Source organism: Protopterus annectens, chromosome 5.part1 (assembly GCF_019279795.1).
Source record: "Protopterus annectens isolate FY-2018-M chromosome 5.part1, PAN1.0, whole genome shotgun sequence".
NCBI classification, from domain to species: Eukaryota; Metazoa; Chordata; order Ceratodontiformes; family Protopteridae; genus Protopterus; species Protopterus annectens.
The window spans coordinates 663,963,447-663,982,012 of record NC_056736.1 but is presented as its reverse complement, the minus strand read 5'-3'; positions in this window follow the sequence as shown (position 1 = coordinate 663,982,012).

Sequence of the window (18,566 nt, the reverse complement as noted above, 5' to 3'; positions counted from 1 at the left end):
AGATTATCATTACATCGCCTAGGCACGAACAGCACAGATTATCATTACACCTAAGCATAATGACTATGAATACCATCCTATGTTTTTAAAATATTTGTGTTAAGTCGGTTTATAATGCAATCATATTATATATAGCTGAAATTTAATGTGAACAAATGCAGATGCATAGACTAAGAAGAAATAGCTTTGTATGCCTTCTTTATATCATTAAATAAAAATGTTGTCAGAAAATTATTTAGTATGTGATAGCATGATGACATTTTGGGAAGCCAGCATACAAAAGAATCACATTCTTATAACACATTGCTAAATTAGAACTTGTCAGGTGAGTCAGATAACATATTTCACACAAAAATCTTAAACTGTTGTTTCATGTTGATTAAAAACAGGCTCACTCTTTCTTTACAACAATCTAGACTTCTCTATAATAGATATATGTATGAATGCAGCTTGAATAACGCTATAAAGAACAAACCTACCACTAAAACATAGCCTAGAAACATTAATTTTTCCTTTTGGTGAAAGAATGTTCTCATCATTGGTTTAAGAAAGGATAAAATGTAAACCTTTTAAAAAAGTGTTTAACATAATTAGCTGCAGGTGAGCTTGTCGTGTTTACTTTGTTATTTATTACTGTTTTTAACTTTGTGGCTAGATGAGTCTAAAGACCTTTTCATCCACAACCCAGGGAAAGGAAAAGCCAGTAGTAATTACAATCAAAGCTTAGATGCTCACAGAGACAGATTATTATAAACAAAGTTCAGTATATTCATCTAAGCAATTTTACAAAAATTAAAAAAAATAAAATCTTTAAAGTATGTGTACAAAACAGTCAGAGGCAACCTAATCAACTGTAAAAAAGACACTCGCTGCCTGTAAGGGTAGATTTGGTCTTGTAGGAGAACGTGATGTTGTTGGCCTGTGATTCGCAGTTCATTCTATAGACCAATGACAAAACACCTATTTGCTATCTGCTGCAGTAATCAGTTAATAGGGTCATAGCTTTCAGGCTGGCCATTAAAAAAAAAAAAAAACAAAAAAAAAACACATCTGCTAGTGGCCTTCATAAAATTTCAAAGACAAAATAAAAAAAATGTAATGTGGTATAATCTGAAATATCAACTCTGAAATCACAGTAGGAAGAAAAATTCTGCAAATAGAAGGGATACTTTTTACAGAGGAGCACACTCTCCTGAAGTCTATTATAAGGGCAAATATAGACAGTCCCCATACTCCCATTATGTATACAGTCTAACTCTGAGGTCACATGTCAACAAGGAGAAGAAAATCACTGTTAGGCTAGGGAAACGTTTGGGATTGAATACTCGTGATTCGGTTTACTGTTATCTGGTAAATTGTGCTTTATTATGGTGAACGCACACACACACACACACACACACACACACACACACACACACGAGAGAGAGAGGAAACAAGCAAATGCATAATTAAGAAATACTTAGTTGATAGTATTAGAACATGTTTTGTGCAGAGTAATACTCTGAAATAATCATGAGAAAAAATCAGATACTTGCTCTTGAACAAAACCACGTGATATGAGTTCTCAAAGGAAAGTGCTGCTTTAACTTAAAATGCATTGCCACATTTGCAGAGAAGCATCATAATATACACACTGCATCATTAGTGGAGGCTTCATATGTGCTGCCTAATGGATGCAGTAGAGCTAATGCAGTATATCCGAGGGGCTTACAGGGTACATCCCAGAGATTTGAAGATGTACAAGAACTAGGGATGAATGACATAGCCATCCTCAGCACAGCAATAACCATGACATTCTATATGAAATTGATAATACTACATAAGGGGTGGCAGAACAGTTGATTCTAAGAACTTTTAGGCAGAAGCCAAGTGCACACGCTAGCTCTGGTTCATTAATGATAACCTAGGTGACCCAATACTGAGAGTTACCGGCATTTAAACAAGATCAAATTACAAGTGCACGTGCACACACACACACACACACACACACACACACACACACACACGCACACAAATACACAAACACATATATACACACACTCACAGACACACACACACTCACACACACACACACACACACACACACACACACACACACACACACACACACACACACACACACACACACACACACACATATATACACATACACACACTCACAGACACATACACATACACATACACATACACATACACATACACATACATACACACACACACACACACACACACACACACACACACACACACACACACACACACACACACACAGTGACCCATTGTCTGATCTGGTACAGCATACTCTACAACTTGAGAAGCAAAAAGATGCATTCTCTGAACGGTGCTTTCCTAAGGAGTGCCATGTCCGATGTGCTCCTCAACATAAGAAGCAAAAACGTGCATTCTCTGATCTGGTGGTCTGCTAAGGAGCACCAGGTCCGATGCGCTCCTCAACTTCAGAAGCAAGAAAAAAGACCTTCTTTGGAAGGGTAGCAAACTGCAGCTTACTATAAATTATACAACACACAAAGCACTGTAACAAGTGTGTCAGTCCTGACCACAAAAGGAGTATTCTGAAATGGAAGTGACATGATTGCATTACTGACTGGTTGGTGGATCGCATCTCCTAATACCTTGTGTTCAGGGCAGCTGCACCCTTTGTCCCTCCCTAGTTACACTTCTGTTTATGTAGAACTTGAACTCAAGACTTCCGGCATACTATGCTGAAATCACTGCCACTGGACCTACAAGAGAGTTGGGACAGGTAAGAGTTGAGTTTTCCCTCCAGAGCTTTATCCTTAACTTTTCTGAGGCAGTGATGTAAGCTGCAAAATACTATGTCTCATTCACATTTCTGAAAGGCAGAAGAACTGAAATATTTTGACTAAAGAGATATTCACATAATTTTCAGCAAAGAGTATTGCAAAGTTTAGGCTGGGTACTTTACCTCATATTACACCACAACTCTAACAATAGCCACTTTGAAGCTGGCTAAAATCTCTAAAGTTCTGTTTCACGCATATACAACTTCTCTTTCATCCACTTCTCTAACATCCCCTTTTTCTATCCTTTTTAGTGGTTTGTGAAGTTAATGTTGGCATGCTGACCACAGCAGAGCAGTGTGGCTTTCATTCTTATTTAGGTAAATCTCCAGGAACTGGCCAAATATGCCTTGCTTTTTTAAGGGAAGGGGGCATTGCATTCTCTAAGTCAATGGGGAAGCTATCTGCAGCCGAAATAGTGAGTGTGGATTGAATGTGCGGGTTTATAGGTATGAAGTGACTTATTTTGAAAATGTACTAGAAGGAACATGCTGATGAACAATTCTTCAATTGCAGATATTGTACAAACTTTGCAAGTAATTATTGGTTTATTGTTAAGGCAAATTTGAGTTTGTAGTTTACTTTCTTATTCACTGTTGTATGAACTTGAACCATACTATTGGTGTGCGTACTCTCTGTACATACGTGTACATATTGATGTTTGCCTGTGTCCCAGCTTATTGCCAGCTTGGTCTATGAATCTGCTGATGCTCTGCACAAGACATTTGAGGGAGATCACTGGGTTACATGTTATCTCTGGCCTGATCATTTATTATTTCTTCATTCTTGGTGCTATTAGTGAGTGGCAACATTTTTTGTCACTAAGTTCTAGCTGTTGACTGGAAAAAAGTTCTCCCAAGGCATTGGTTTTCCTAGACCCCATCCTTGGTGCACTTCTGGCAACTTCTGTAAGGTCCTGATTACTTAGGTCAATCACATTAGAGTGTGTCACAGTTCCAGTCTGCTGCCATAGATTTTTCCAGATCCCACTTGATTGTTGCATTACTGACATTTGACTGAGATGAATCTTTGCTGTAGCCTGCATCCTTCACAGAGTACCTTTGCCAAAACTATTTACACTATTGGGGTCAGTATCATTTTTAATATTTTTGGAACATACTTGCTATATAAACTCTTCATTAGCATAATCAAGCCTTGATTCTGATGATGCAAAGTTAAGTTAGGTAGACAAACCATGTTAACATAGTTGTCATGGAATTCAAAGCCATGTGTTGCAGCACTGTTGAGTAGAACAGCTTGGGGGCGGAAATCCTTATTGGCATGGTTCATGTTTCACTTGATGGACAAACCTACAAGTACATTACTCAAGACCAAGTCAGTAGTCATACAACCATAGATATTACTTATTGGCATCACAGACAAATTAGAGGACCTTAAATTCCTGAAGCATATGGATGTTTTACATTTGCCACTGATGAAGGACAATACCTTGTATTTTTTGGTTACCTTAATGTATAACAGCACAATTTTTGTTTAGACACTTTGCAACAAAGGTGCTGAACTTTTTTCTCTCACCAGTAATAAGCATTTTTTTTTCTTTGCAGAGCAGATCTATTTCATAAGCATTGTGTAGCTGTTCTGATGCAAATCCACTGGCATCTTTAATAGTGTTTTTTCCCTTTAAAGATACAACACTGTTGTGGTTTGTAGAACCTCTATATCTATGACAAAACTACTATAGATTGAGCACCATCTCTGAAGTCTCATAAATTCACTGCCAACTGCCTGTTAATGTTTATGCTTGCAATGCAAGTAGAAAATGTTACAGTCTACAAAACAGCAACTTCTCCCAAATCGGAACTATGCTCTCACTTCCTCAGTGAGGGTACCACAAAAATCAAAATTCAAATAACTGAGATGAGAAAATCAGAAGCCCACAACAGCGAATGTTTACAGTGCTGAAGTTTGTAACATTGAAGCAGCTATTGTGCATGTCAGACAGCACTCTTCTGAATGAAGATCGTCCTGCAGTCATAAGAACAGCTTCTCCATTTAAACACAGCATGTAAAACAAAAATGTAACTTTTTCAATGCTTTTGGAGGGAGACAAGCCCCAATGCACCCCGCACCCCCTGCAAATTATATATACCAACTCCAAGATCGCACCACAGTGGGGAAAAGGGTACATTTCCTAATTCTCATTGTACTGCAATCTCCATTCAAAAGCAGTGAAAAAGCTACATGCCTGCAGTTCACTGATGTGGGCTTCCAATCTTCTTGTTTCGATGATTTGAATTTCAGTGTTGTGGTATTTTTATGTTGTGAAGGTAATGCACGCGCACACACACACACACACACACACACACACACACACACACACACACACACACACACACACACACACACACTAGTCTAAACATATGCTCCTCCACTATACCATGGTTCAACAGCTACCTATCAGAACATCAACAAGCAGTCCTCTGGCAAGAAAAGCTGTCCTCCCTCTTACCAATATCCATAGGAGTCCCTCAAGGATCAATCCTTGGCCCACTGTTGTTCTCTCTTTTCACTAATGACATCTCTTCTTCATTGCCCACTGCCTCAGTAGTACAGGATGCTGATGACACCACCATAATATGTGCTGCCCCCAGCTTTAAGGAACTACATACCCTTACCCAAAATAACTTTACTTTAGCTGAAACTTGGTTTTCTAACATAAAACTACTTCTTAATCCCAAGAAAACAAAACTAATCCTATTTACCCCTGGCAGATCACCTACCTTAAACTATAGCCTCATCATAAACTCCAAAGATATTATTCAAATCTCACTAACCAACCACACAAAACTATTAGGAGTAGAGATTGATAATCACCTGAGATCTGATATCCACATAGGCCAAACCATCAAAAAGGTGAACAGAAAATTAGGACTCCTCTATAGAAACAAACAGTTCATGACTAAACAGACCAAAGCCACTATTGCAAGAACCCAGCTTCTTTCCATCCTTCTTTATGCCTCCCCTATCCTAACTAATCTTCACCTTACCGAACTTCGCAAACTGGAATCATGTTACCCTTACCGAACTTCGCAAACTGGAATTGTGTTACAACACGATTGCCAAGTTTGCTACAGACTCCACGTATAGGTCCCATCAGTGTCATTCCCTAATGCAACTCAAGTGGCTGGAGCTTCCTCAGCTACTACGACTTAATCAAATCTCAGTAGCACATACGCTTTAATACTACCCTGAGAAAACACCTGCACTCCAGCAACTAATTCAGCCCTGTACCACCACTAGAGCCCTAAGATCTAGCAGCCAAAACCTCATTTATGTAATTAGACATAATAATGAAGCAGGAAAGTCTCTCTTTGCCTGCACAATAGCCCAGAATTGGAACTCACTCCAAGCCATATAACTACCATTACTTCTAGTACCCAATTCAAATACCTCATGAAATCCCATTATTCATACAATTGGCACTGCTCTTGCTACTCCCCAGGGTAAACAATAACTATGCAGAGCTGTAACGATTCTGCTACTCTCTAACACTTTCCTTACATAGCCTTGCTAATATGTTTCTACTTACCTCCAAACTCAGCATCAGAACAATAGGGTAAAAACATACCAACACTTGTATACTATTAAATCTTACCTGATAAAGGATACAATCTCTGTCTGAGAAAAGTATATACCTTATTAGATCTCCTCATCTTCTCATCTTGGTCTTACCCCAATACCTATACTTTTTGATGTGTGGGTGTGAGTATATATATATATATATATATATATATATATATATATATATGCAAATGTGAATGTATAAATGTATATGTGAATGAGAATGTATATGAGAGAAAATCATTTTAGTCATCTACTAATTGTTTGTTTTACTAGATGCATTACATGCTGTGTAACTTTTCATTTTTGTACTACTTTAATATATTGTAACACCTAAATATGCCATTAAGAACACTTAGAAATGTATACATGCTAATAGTGTAACATGGAGCTTTTCTCCCTGGGCCTCCGCTGAAAATGGACCTGTGTCCAGTCGGACCCTCCTGGTTAACAAATGTAAAATAAATAAATAAATAAATATATATATATATATATATATATATATATATATATATATATATATATATATATATATATATATATATATATATATATGTATATATATATATATATATATATATATATATATATATATATATATTATATATATTATCTCTGAGAACACTCTAACTTGGGGATTGAAAACAGAGGATCAAGGTTTGTATTTGAGTGTGGTCAAACTTAAATACAGAAATGAGTGTTCATCTGTAAGCAGCCAGGCCAGGAGGAAGTGAATTGTAATCAGCACAATTACAGTTCTTCCATGAATACCAGCAAGATGTAAACCGTGTAGCGCTTTGAAATGGTACAACAGTCAGGAATAGGTTCAAATATCGCGTATGAAGTTTCAGGGTAACTTAATGTAGGATACACAATGATTTTTATTAGGAAGGTATTGTCTTTCAGTTAAGAAGTTATACTTGCCTGGTTACGAACCATAACAAAGTGGTGCTTTCCATATCATCACATTTTTCTTACTTCAACTGTTTTGTCTCTTTGATTATTGAAACACTGGCAACTTCTAGTAACTCATTCACCCCTTTTCCACTCTTTCATTATTTAAACAGCAGAGCCAGTGTGTTCTGCTGTATTTTAGCAAGTTCAGCCTTACTGAAATTCTGAATGGCATTGAGCTTGTCAGTGATACAAACAGTGGTGTTTCTTCCTTTTCTGATGTGTTGTTGCTGTGATATCACACTGTGCTGAGACATCAGCTTAAGTACTGAGAGAGGATCACCTGTTATCAGGCAACTGGCAGCTAAATGGAAGCAGCAACAGCAGCAACAACACGGAAATGCTGCAATGAAACAGGGAGTACACAAAGGGTTGCATGGAATATCTGCAATAGTGTGAAATGTTTAAATACAGGAAAAACACTGTACATCATTTTGCATCATTTGATAACTTGAAGGCTTGTATTGATTATTGGATGCTGACATATTAATGACATTCAGCTTTTTCCAATCCTGAATGTGAAATGATTAAATGAGATTGTGACAGAAAAATACTCATGAAAGAATACGAGCAAGAAATGACACTCCTCACTGCACACATTTACACTGGGACACTTAGATTCATAGACAAGTTATGGCGTACACAAAAGTGTGCATGGTACCTTGCATATCAGGCAATCTTGTCCCGGTTCACAGACAGGAAGATGCCCAGTACAGCAACTCTGTGCTACTGAACAGAGAGGGTTTAGTTGTCACATGTAGATGTGATAGTTAGGGAGTAATACCTATGATAATGAGGTCCATAATCAGCCCAATGCATTTCTCAGTTAAGAAACTTGCATAGTTACATTCAGTAGCAATGCAGAAAATGCTGTTTAACACTTCACATGCATTTTGTTTGGGTGGAATCTGTTCTGGGAAGGTAAGTTGCATTAAGCAGTGCAGGCTGGCGATCCTGAGAAGCAACACAGTAGTACTGTATGTGTGTATGGGAATGTGTGTGTGTGTGTGTGTGTGTGTGTGTGTGTGTGTGTGTGTGTGTGTGTGTGGGTGTGTGTGTATCATCACTAAGTTCTAGTTGGTGACTGGAAAAAACTCCCCATCTTTGGTGCAATTCTATCAACTTCAGTAAGGGGTCTTTGTTTGTGTGTGTGTGTGTGTGTGTGTGTGTGTGTGTGTGTGTGTGTGTGTGTGTGTGTGCGTGCGTGCGTGCGTGCGTGTGTGTGTGTGTGTGTGTGTGTGTGTGTGTGTGTGTGTGTATGCATGTGTGCTTGCATGTGTGTAGGTGCAGGGTTAAGTGTGTCAGTGGGAATGTGACTGTTTAAATAATTATTGTGATTGTGCGTGTGCATTTGTGTCTGTGTATATGTGTGTGCATGCATGTGTGTAGGTACATGGTTAAGTGTGCAAGTAGGACTGTGACTGCTCATAATTATTGTGAGAGTATGTATGTGTACGAGCATGCAAATTTGTGTACATTCATGTGTGTATATAAGTGACAGTTTGTGACTGTGCATAAATGTTTATTGTGACTATGTCTTTGTACTTTGTGTGTGTGTTTGTGTGTGTGTATGTGTGCATGTGCAGCATGAGTATTTGTATGCAATAAAAATAAAGCGCAAGCCACACAGGGATAAATGCTCCAAAACCAATTGCAATTAGAAAAATAAAAAAGTAAATGATGGCAGTTAGGAACAACCCAGCATATAAAGCCGTCGTCAGCATCAATATAGTCCCAATAGGAAGGCAGAAGTCTATACTGTTAGAACATCCAAGAAATAATCCATCAGAGATAAAACCAGATATATTTATTTAGGAATATAACAAAGGTAAGCAAGCGCTTTCGCCAGAAGGCTTCCTCAGACCTTTAACAAACAAAAGTAAGAAGTGCTGAACATTTTATATAGCAGGTATTCAATTAAATAATTAACTGGATTCAGTCCAGTAATAATGCTTTATCTAAGCATGTTCTTGCAACAAACACCAATCACACTTTTAAAATTATGGTCCTCCAGGTGAATAACCCTAGCCCCAGAGGGGGAGATATCAGAAACTATACAGAAAGAACAGAGATTAAATGCATTGTTGGACTCAAGGCACATGTTAGTCCAGGCCTGAATGATAACATTTCACTTAAACCTGTTTTGAAAAACAGGTGACCATTTGTTAGGTAAAATTTTTTTCTATATTATTAGCTCTTAGTTTTATATTAGACTTGTATAAATATGTTTTTTTTTATTGTAGTCTTTTAATATAAATTTTATATAACTATATAGGTGTGACTGGATATTTTCTGAGTATTATTTTTATAATGAATAAGTTATAAGTAAGAGAAACGCTTTCCATAAGCTTTCATAGATCTGCATATTTCTTGTCTTTGACTTTAAGAACTTGTTGAAAGAATTCATGATGATGTCATCTAGTTAATTATTTAATTGAATACCTGCTATATAAAATGTTTAACACTCCTTACTTCTGTTTTTTAAAGGTCTGAGGAAGCCTTCTGGCGAAAGCGCTTACCTTTTTTATATGCCTAAATAAATATATCTGGTTTTATCTCTGATGGATTATTTCTTGGATGTTCTAACAGTATAGACTTCTGCCTTCCTATTGGGACTATATTGATGCTGAAGACGGCTTTATATGCTGGGTCCCTCCTAAGTGCCATAATTTACTTTTTTATGAATATTTGTATCTTTGTCTGTGTGGTGGATAACTGTTGCCTGATGTGACATCTAGCTGGTTGAATAGGGAGATTCTTGGTGCCAAGTGTTTAAATACTGAATGTGTGTCCATGTGTGTGTAAGAGTTTTGTGTGCTTGTGTGCATATGTATCAGTGTGTCTTTCTGTGCTTGTGCATGGGTGTCAGTATCTGTGCTGGCTGTATGCCTCTATGTCTGTGTTTGGTCTGTGTTATCAGACAAGGTGGCTGGGTACAGCACAAACATAATTTATAGCATGGCTCTGCTCTGCTTGTAATAGGTCAATATGTTCATAGGTAGGTACTAGCCAGAATGTGGTGGCTTTTGCTGCCCCCTTAGATTAGTTCCCTGTGCCTCTGTCCAGCAGAGCCACTGAAGTGATCCCCGGGGTAAACTTTCTGTTTCCCATCCACTCATCAAGGTTTCGTTTGAAGAGTGTTAGCGAGGAGCTCTGCCTAATGTAGATTGGAATCTTGTTCCAAAGCATGGGAAGTCTCTGAGACAGGAATCTATCCCTCCAGCATGTCCTATTTATTGTTGTGGTGAGGTTTATATCCTTAGAGCATGTGGCTCGAGGGGATAAGGTTTTCTTTAGGTGGAGCATGTCCATCAATTCTGGGTTGGACATGGCCTTGTATGTCAGGCAGAGATCACCTCTGAGTAGGTGGTATGCAACCGAGTACAGTTGGAGTTTCTTCAGTCGAACTGCATAGGGCATCTGTTTGAGGCCAGTGATCCTCTTGGTAAGGTACTTCTGTGTTTTTTCCAACTATTGCAGGTGTCTTGTAAGGTACATCCCAAATGGGGCATTGTACTCTATGATGGATCTGATGAGTGATGAGTAGAGGGGCACAATGACCTCTTTTGATCTGGATGCGAACCCTTTTGTGATTAGGTGGGCCACATAGAAGGATTTTCTAACCACTTTGGCAATGTGATTATTAAAGGTGAAATTACTATCTACTTGGGTCCCCAGATCCCTTATTACGTCTTTCGTATTTAGGGGACTACCACCTATGTGGTAGTTTGTGGGTACTTTGTTTTTTCCAAAGGGGATGTCTAGGAACTTTTTGGCATTTAGCTTGAAGCCATGATTTTGACACCAGTTATCTGTCTCAATGAGACCCTTTTGGAGGATGTCTATGTCAGCTGGAGAGTCAATTATAGCCCCTAGTTTGCAGTCGTCTGCGAACTTGGTCAGCCATAGTCCTCCTGTGCTTGCCTGTACCTCTGAGAAGTATATGCCAAACAGGAGGGGTCCTAGGACTGAGCCCTGGGGAACGCCACTTGTAACCGGTTTAGAGTTGGACCTAGCTCCTGCAACTCTCACCATATGGGTTCTGTCCATGAGCCAGATGGCAACCCATCTTGTGATGTAGGGGGTTATATTCAGGCTGGTGAGCTTGTCTATAATACCATAATGGGGAATGGTATCGAAGGCCTTTGCGAGGTCTAGGTAGGCTGTGTGTACCACCTTTCCCTTGTCTATAGCCTTGGTACCTGTCTCAAAGAAGTTCACCAGGTTTAGGAGGCATGATCTGCCCTTAACAAAGCCGAACTGAGTAGGGTCCAGTGTTTGGAGGTTCCTAATGTCTCTGTTAATGAGTTCCATGATGATGCGCTTCATAGCCTTGCAGACCAAGCTAGTCAGGCTTATAGTGTGATAGTTTCTGGGGTCTGTTGTGGCTCCACCTTTGTGGAGTGGAATAACCATTGCTGTGTGCCACTCTATGGGTACATAGCCTATGAAGAAGCTGAGTTTGAACAGTGTGTTTAGGTGAGGGGTTAGTTCACCTTTGAGCTCATGTAGGATGCAGCCTGGGACACCGTCCGGTCCCATTGATGCTGTGCTTTTGGCTTTGGAGAGGGCTGTTTTAACCTGTCTGTGATTTCAGGGACTCTACATTCTTCTGGTATGGTTATGGGCCCTTTTGGGGGTGAGAGGGGGGTGAAGTGTGCGCTGAACCTGACTGTCAGGATGTTGGCATTATCAGTCGGTTCAGTGTATTTTGTGCCATTCTGTACTAACTCTGAGCAGATCTGGGCACAGCCACTTTGATTCTTGACATAGCTAAAGAATGCCTTTTGGTTATCTTTGGTGTCCTTAGCAATTTTTCTTTCGAAGCTCGCCTTGGATGATTTTATGAGGGATCGTAGTTTCTTGCTGATACTGATCAGGGATGTCTTCTCTTCTTGGGATTTTACTCTTTTCTGTACTAGTTTCCTCCTTCTATTGTATAGCTTGTTTATGGCAGGAGTCCACCAGACTGGTTTCCTTTTCTTGGAGGAGTGAGTCTTGGTTTTTCTTGGGATGGCACGATCCATGCATTCTTGTAGGTGCCCGTAGAATGCATTCGTAAAGGATTTTGCAGCTTGGGCAGCGTTATCCTTCAGCATGGGGGCTTTGAAACTTTCCACCTCAGTCTTAAGTAATGTGAAGTTTGCTTCTGAAAAGTTTTTCATGGTAGTTTCCTTGTCCAGGGGTGGAGGCAGAATGTGGATATCCAAAGTGATTTTTTATGGTCAGATCTAACCAGCAAGGGGTTGACCTCCAGTGTGGAACACCGGTCGCCCATGTTGGTGATGACCAAGTCCAATATGTTGTCTCCTGTGGTGGGAGTGTTGACCAGTTGAACCAGGGCATTTGAGTTTATAAATTCTAGGAAATGTTGGGCAAGGGAGTTAGTACTTGAGTAGTTCTCCCAGTTAATGTTTGGTAATTGAAATCACCCAATATTAGGGTGTTTGGTAGGACCTTTATGTTTCCCAGTGTTTCCAGAAATGCGGAATGGGAGTCCTGGGACATGGTGGGTGATCTGTAGCAAGTTGCAATTTGAATTGCAGTTTTGCCCGTTGTTAGTTGTACGTGGATGATCTCTGAAGCATCATGCTGTGCCACTAACCTGGAGGTGTGGGTTTCCTTGATGAATATGGATACGCCCCCGCCTTTTGTATTTCGGTTTGGGTTCTGTGGCCAAAATGTATGGTATAAGTTGTAGCCTGGTAGTGGTGAGGTGCTCTCTGGAGCCTTAAACCAGGTTTCTGTTACTGCACATATATCAATTTTCTCCATACTGAGGAGTGCCTTGAGTGAGTGCATTTTGAGGTTTAGACTTCTGAGTAGCATTACCCTCAGTTTTTTGTTACTTGTGCTATTTACGGCAGTGGGTTTGTCTTTTGAGCCTTGCCAAAAAAAGGCACTATGGAGGTGGCAAGAGCCTTGGCCAATATTCGAAAGCCTAAAGGTGACAGGTGCAAGCCGTCTCTAGCGAAGCAGCATGGCTTGTTGAGCATGTCATCCCAGGCAGACAGACACTGGATCCCCTTTGAATGACACCAGAAACTTAGCCAATTGTTGAAATCGAGAGTTTTTTTCTTTATACCATGGTATCATTCTTGGTGAGGGCAGGATGCTACTCAGGGTCAGGGTCATACTGGCCTGGGCAACGTGATCAGAGAGCTCTTCCATGTCTCTTTTCATGTAGTCCAGGGAGGTATGGCTCAGGTCATTCACACCAACATGGACAATGACAGAGTCATATTTGTACTTGTTCTGGAGTGACCTGAGTGCTTGTGTTATGTGGTGGATCCTGGCACCCGACATTCAGCTAACAGTAACCTTCTCCTTATTCAACTTAGTGAGTGGGACATCAGTGTGCCTGACTGTAGAGTCACCTATTACTAATATGTTGGGTGTGTTATTTTGACTTAAGGGCTGTGATTGCATGGCACACTTGTTTTGTGAAGTATTTGTTTCATGGTTTGTGTTGGGGGGGGGGTGGAGGTTGCTTGGATGTTTGCTTTGGAGGTCTCTGTTGCTTTTGCAGATTTTTATTTAGAGCTTCTGAGTATGTTTTTATGTATCTATGTGTGTTTTTTGCTGGTGCTGGTTTAATGGATCTATGTGAGACTGGTAGTGTGATGCAAGTATTTCCTTTCTTCTCTTGACTGTCTGATCCAGTCTTGGGTTGAGAGAGCTTAGCCTCCAGTTTGGCTGTATAATTGCATCTCTCACATGTATTAGTGTTAGGTGGTAGGAGGAGAGGGTTGTCTGTGTACATGAGGCAGTTGTAACATTGCCTCAAAATGCCCAGATTCACCAGTTGGACTGGAGAGTACACCTGGAACTGCCCTTTGGACATGCCTGGATAGGTGCAGTGAACTGTTTACTGGATGGCTGGTAAGGTCGAATAGAGAGCCTTGTCGTTCTGTACAGTACAGGATGGTCTATTGCTAGGGTTTATAAGTGCTTACTATGAGTTTTGAGCAAGTGCCGGGCTGAGAAATGAATGGCTTGAGTGTTTAAGTTGAAAGTTTGTCTAGTTCCAAGTTCAAAGGAGACTTTGTGGAGCCGGGAATAGTTTTACCCTAGGCTCGCAAAACTGGGCAAATGTGGTATTTATAGCAGAGAAATTAAAGAGATAGAAATTAGTCCAAAATGGCCAATAAACTACTAATTTCTGAGCTGAAACCACTCATCCAGGGACAGATAGGCTGCTCAAAGCTCCCCTCTCTCACAGGTGAACAGAGAAACTTCCTTCTATCCAAGTAAGGTATGGGCAAACACAGAGATTTGTAACACAGCCCCAAATTCAGCACTGACCTGAAAACTGGACTATACTAGCTTAGAAAGGTGGGAAACAAGTATATATTTTTTTGTTTTGTTGAAAAGGAAACAAATGCATCAGGGTGTCCAGGGAGAAAACTTTCCTTTACAAACCACAATAAGCATGCTTGTCTTATAAAAAGACTTCTTCAGATATTGGTAAGTCTAAAATCCAATATATATATATAATGCCACAATAAAATCATGTTACAAATCAGCAAGTCTCAGTGCTATAAACTTCTCTGTTTTAATTTACATTTGGAATTAACCATTTCTTTTTGCCCTGGATGTGTAGAGACATTCAATCTCAATTGCCATGCATTCTCCTTAATGTATAACTGATTCTGAAAATCAGCACTCCCAGCATTTAGGTCCACTATATCTAATACACAGAAAAGGAACTGTTTAAAATTCATACAGCCACCTGCATGTCTACTTAAAGAATTTCTATTGCTCGAAGGTGTAATTGCAGAATCACGTTCGTCTATCCTTTCATTCAATTTACACATTGTTCAGTCTACATAAAAAGCACAGTAATTTGCACAGCATACTGCATACACAACATTTTTATGATACAAAAATTCCTGGGGACACAAATTTCTTGCCATTAATTATACAAAAGTCATTAGCTCTTTTGATGAAGTTGGATTCTGCATATAAACATTTCTTTTTAGTATTACATCTCTCTTGATTACTTTTTCCTGTGAACTGCTGTTTATTTTCTCTCCTGTTTACAAAAAAATGGTTGGGTGTCTACTGTCTGCACTATTTCATCATACCCAGCCAACATATTTCAATTATTTTATCACTTTTTAATCGCATATGAGTCTACAAATACAATATATTGTAATACCTACTGAGTGTTATTTTCCCTATGACCACCTCTCTCTCTCTCTCTCTCTGTCTGTCTCTCTGTCTCTCTCTCTCTCTCTCTGGTATTTTTATAACAAAATTAGTATGATAAAGCTGGGTAATAGCTAACAACGTGTTGCTGCATTTTTTTCACATTGGTCAATTCAAGAGATTCGAACATCATCCTTTCATCACACGTTGCATTAGTGGAGATCTATAGAAAGTACTGTACAGGTTCCTGCAGGGCATGTCAAGCAAATGGCATTAGGCTGCTAAAGCATGTGTATCACACAGAGAGATTAGAAACACCATTAATGATATAGTTTCACTGAGTTATCAGAATAAATATGGGGAGGTTAGAACTAAAGAAGTAGAATAAAGGGATGAAAATGGGGCACATCTGACAGCTAAAGTTAAGAGACTTAAGAGACACTCACTGAAATGTGGCCCTTGGATAAACTGCAAACTGCGTTAGAATTCAGGACATTTGTTGGATTTAATCTTGCAAGGTCAAATGAACAAAATAAAAAGGTTGAAGAAACAGACAAATAGTTCCAATACTCATGTGGTTAATGTGCACTCTACTAATAGCGAGGAATTGCTACTGTTTATGCTGAGGCAGCAGTATCCATTCATCTTACTAGGGGGAGCCAGGGAGCCAGAAGAGGCATGATTTTTTTCCCTTCTACTATGAAGGGTATTCTAAGGCACAATGAGTGAAAGGATTGGTGATCTATTAAGAAACTGGAAGCATGCAAGGTGAAAAGTACTGCAAAATGTATACAGTACCATAATGATAATAAAGTAAAGTAAATGTATATAGTACCATAATGATAATAAAGTAAAGTAAATGTATACAGTACCATAATGATAATAAAGTAAAGTAAATGTATACAGTACCATAATGATAATAAAACAAAGTAAATGTATACAGTACCATAATGATAATAAAGTAAAGTAAATGTATACAGTACCATAATGATAATAACGTAAAGTAAATGTATACAGTACCATAATGATAATAAAACAAAGTAAATGTATACAGTACCATAATGATAATAAAGTAAAGTAAATGTATACAGTACCATAATGATAATAAAGTAAAGTAAATGTATACAGTACCATACCATAATGATAATAAAGTAAAGTAAATGTATACAGTACCATAATGATAATAAAGTAAAGTAAATGTATACAGTACCATAATGATAATAAAGTAAAGTAAATGTATACAGTACCATAATGATAATAAAGTAAAGTAAATGTATACACTACCATAATGATAATAAAGTAAAGTAAATGTATACAGCACCATAATGATAATAAAGTAAAGTAAATGTATACAGTACCATACCATAATGATAATAAAGTAAAGTAAATGTATACAGTACCATAATGATAATAAAGTAAAGTAAATGTATACAGTACCATAATGATAATAAAGTAAAGTAAATGTATTCAGTACCATAATGATAATAAAGTAAAGTAAATGTATACACTACCATAATGATAATAAAGTAAAGTAAATGTATACAGTACCATAATGATAATAAAACAAAGTAAATGTATACAGTACCATAATGATAATAAAGTAAAGTAAATGTATACAGTACCATATACAGTACCATAATGATAATACCACGGTAGTGGTGCTGTGGTAGTATTGTCACCTCACAGCAAGACGTTGTCGCGTTTTATTCTCCGTTAGAGTGTCTTCTGTGTGGAGGCATGCATGAATGGGCATGCCTTCGTTGAAGGTTGTGCGTCAGGGCTGGTAACTCGGCACGTAAAAATCCACTACCAAACATTAGCAGACTGGAGTTCCGCTGTGGCGACCCCTGACCGGGATAAGCCGAAAGACACAACAACAACCATAATGATAATAAAGTAAAGTAAATGTATACAGTACCATAATGATAATAAAACAAAGTAAATGTATACAGCACCATAATGATAATAAAGTAAAGAAAATGTATACAGTACCATACCATAATGATAATAAAGTAAATGTATACAGTACCATAATGATAATAAAGTAAAGTAAATGTATACAGTACCATAATGATAATAAAGTAAAGAAAGTGTATACAGTACCATACCATAATGATAATAAAGTAAAGTAAATGTATACACTACCATAATGATAATAAAGTAAAGTAAATGTATACAGTACCATAATGATAATAAAGTAAAGTAAAGCAACTTTGTGTTTCTGTTTCTGGTCTTCTGTTTCAGAATCTTAATGTCATTCTGGCTAATTTAGTGATACAGAGACATTTTAGTAAAATGCAGTACTGTAATCAGGTCTTTTCAGAAATAAACCGAAAGCCTATTAGACAAAATTTCACCTTTGTCCTGCAGTCAGCTGGACATTGCAAAAGCAGAAGAAGGCAGAAGGAAATCACCATATAATTAAATGCATTATTAAGGGCTTTAATATAGCAATTTATTTTCATTCAAGCTGTGTGTTAGTTAATATTCCTAATGCTTATTAGGTGACTTTATTAAGTGATCAAGTGCAATTACTTCAGCTAAATAGCTGTATCATGAATATAACAAAGTACTAATAAAATGATTCAAACAGCTGCCTAGAGGCTTAATTAGTTATTAAACCAAACTGTTAAGCAACATATTTTAAGTTAATATGCCTAGCATCTGCAAGAATTCCAGTGCATGGCCCCTGAGACATTTCTGTCTGTGCTATGATGAGATGTTTTGCATTATTATTTGATATATGACCTTTTGCCTTTGACTAATTTATACTTCTTGCCTCATGTATTGTTCCTGCAGTTCCTTTCTATCAGTCTTAGGGATGGGATTTGGGTAGCTTCTCATTGTTTTATTACAATGAATTGTAATTTTAAAAGACTGCTGTCCTATTTTAACCATTGTGTTGACAACTACATTATTTTGTATGTTTGCAGTACGACCTGGCAATGATATTTTTGGTGGCTTGATTGTTATCTTTTTTATACTAAAAGTAACATTTTAGACACTGGACCTCATACTGTATACTTTACTTTTGTATGAAATTGGTCTTAAGTAATG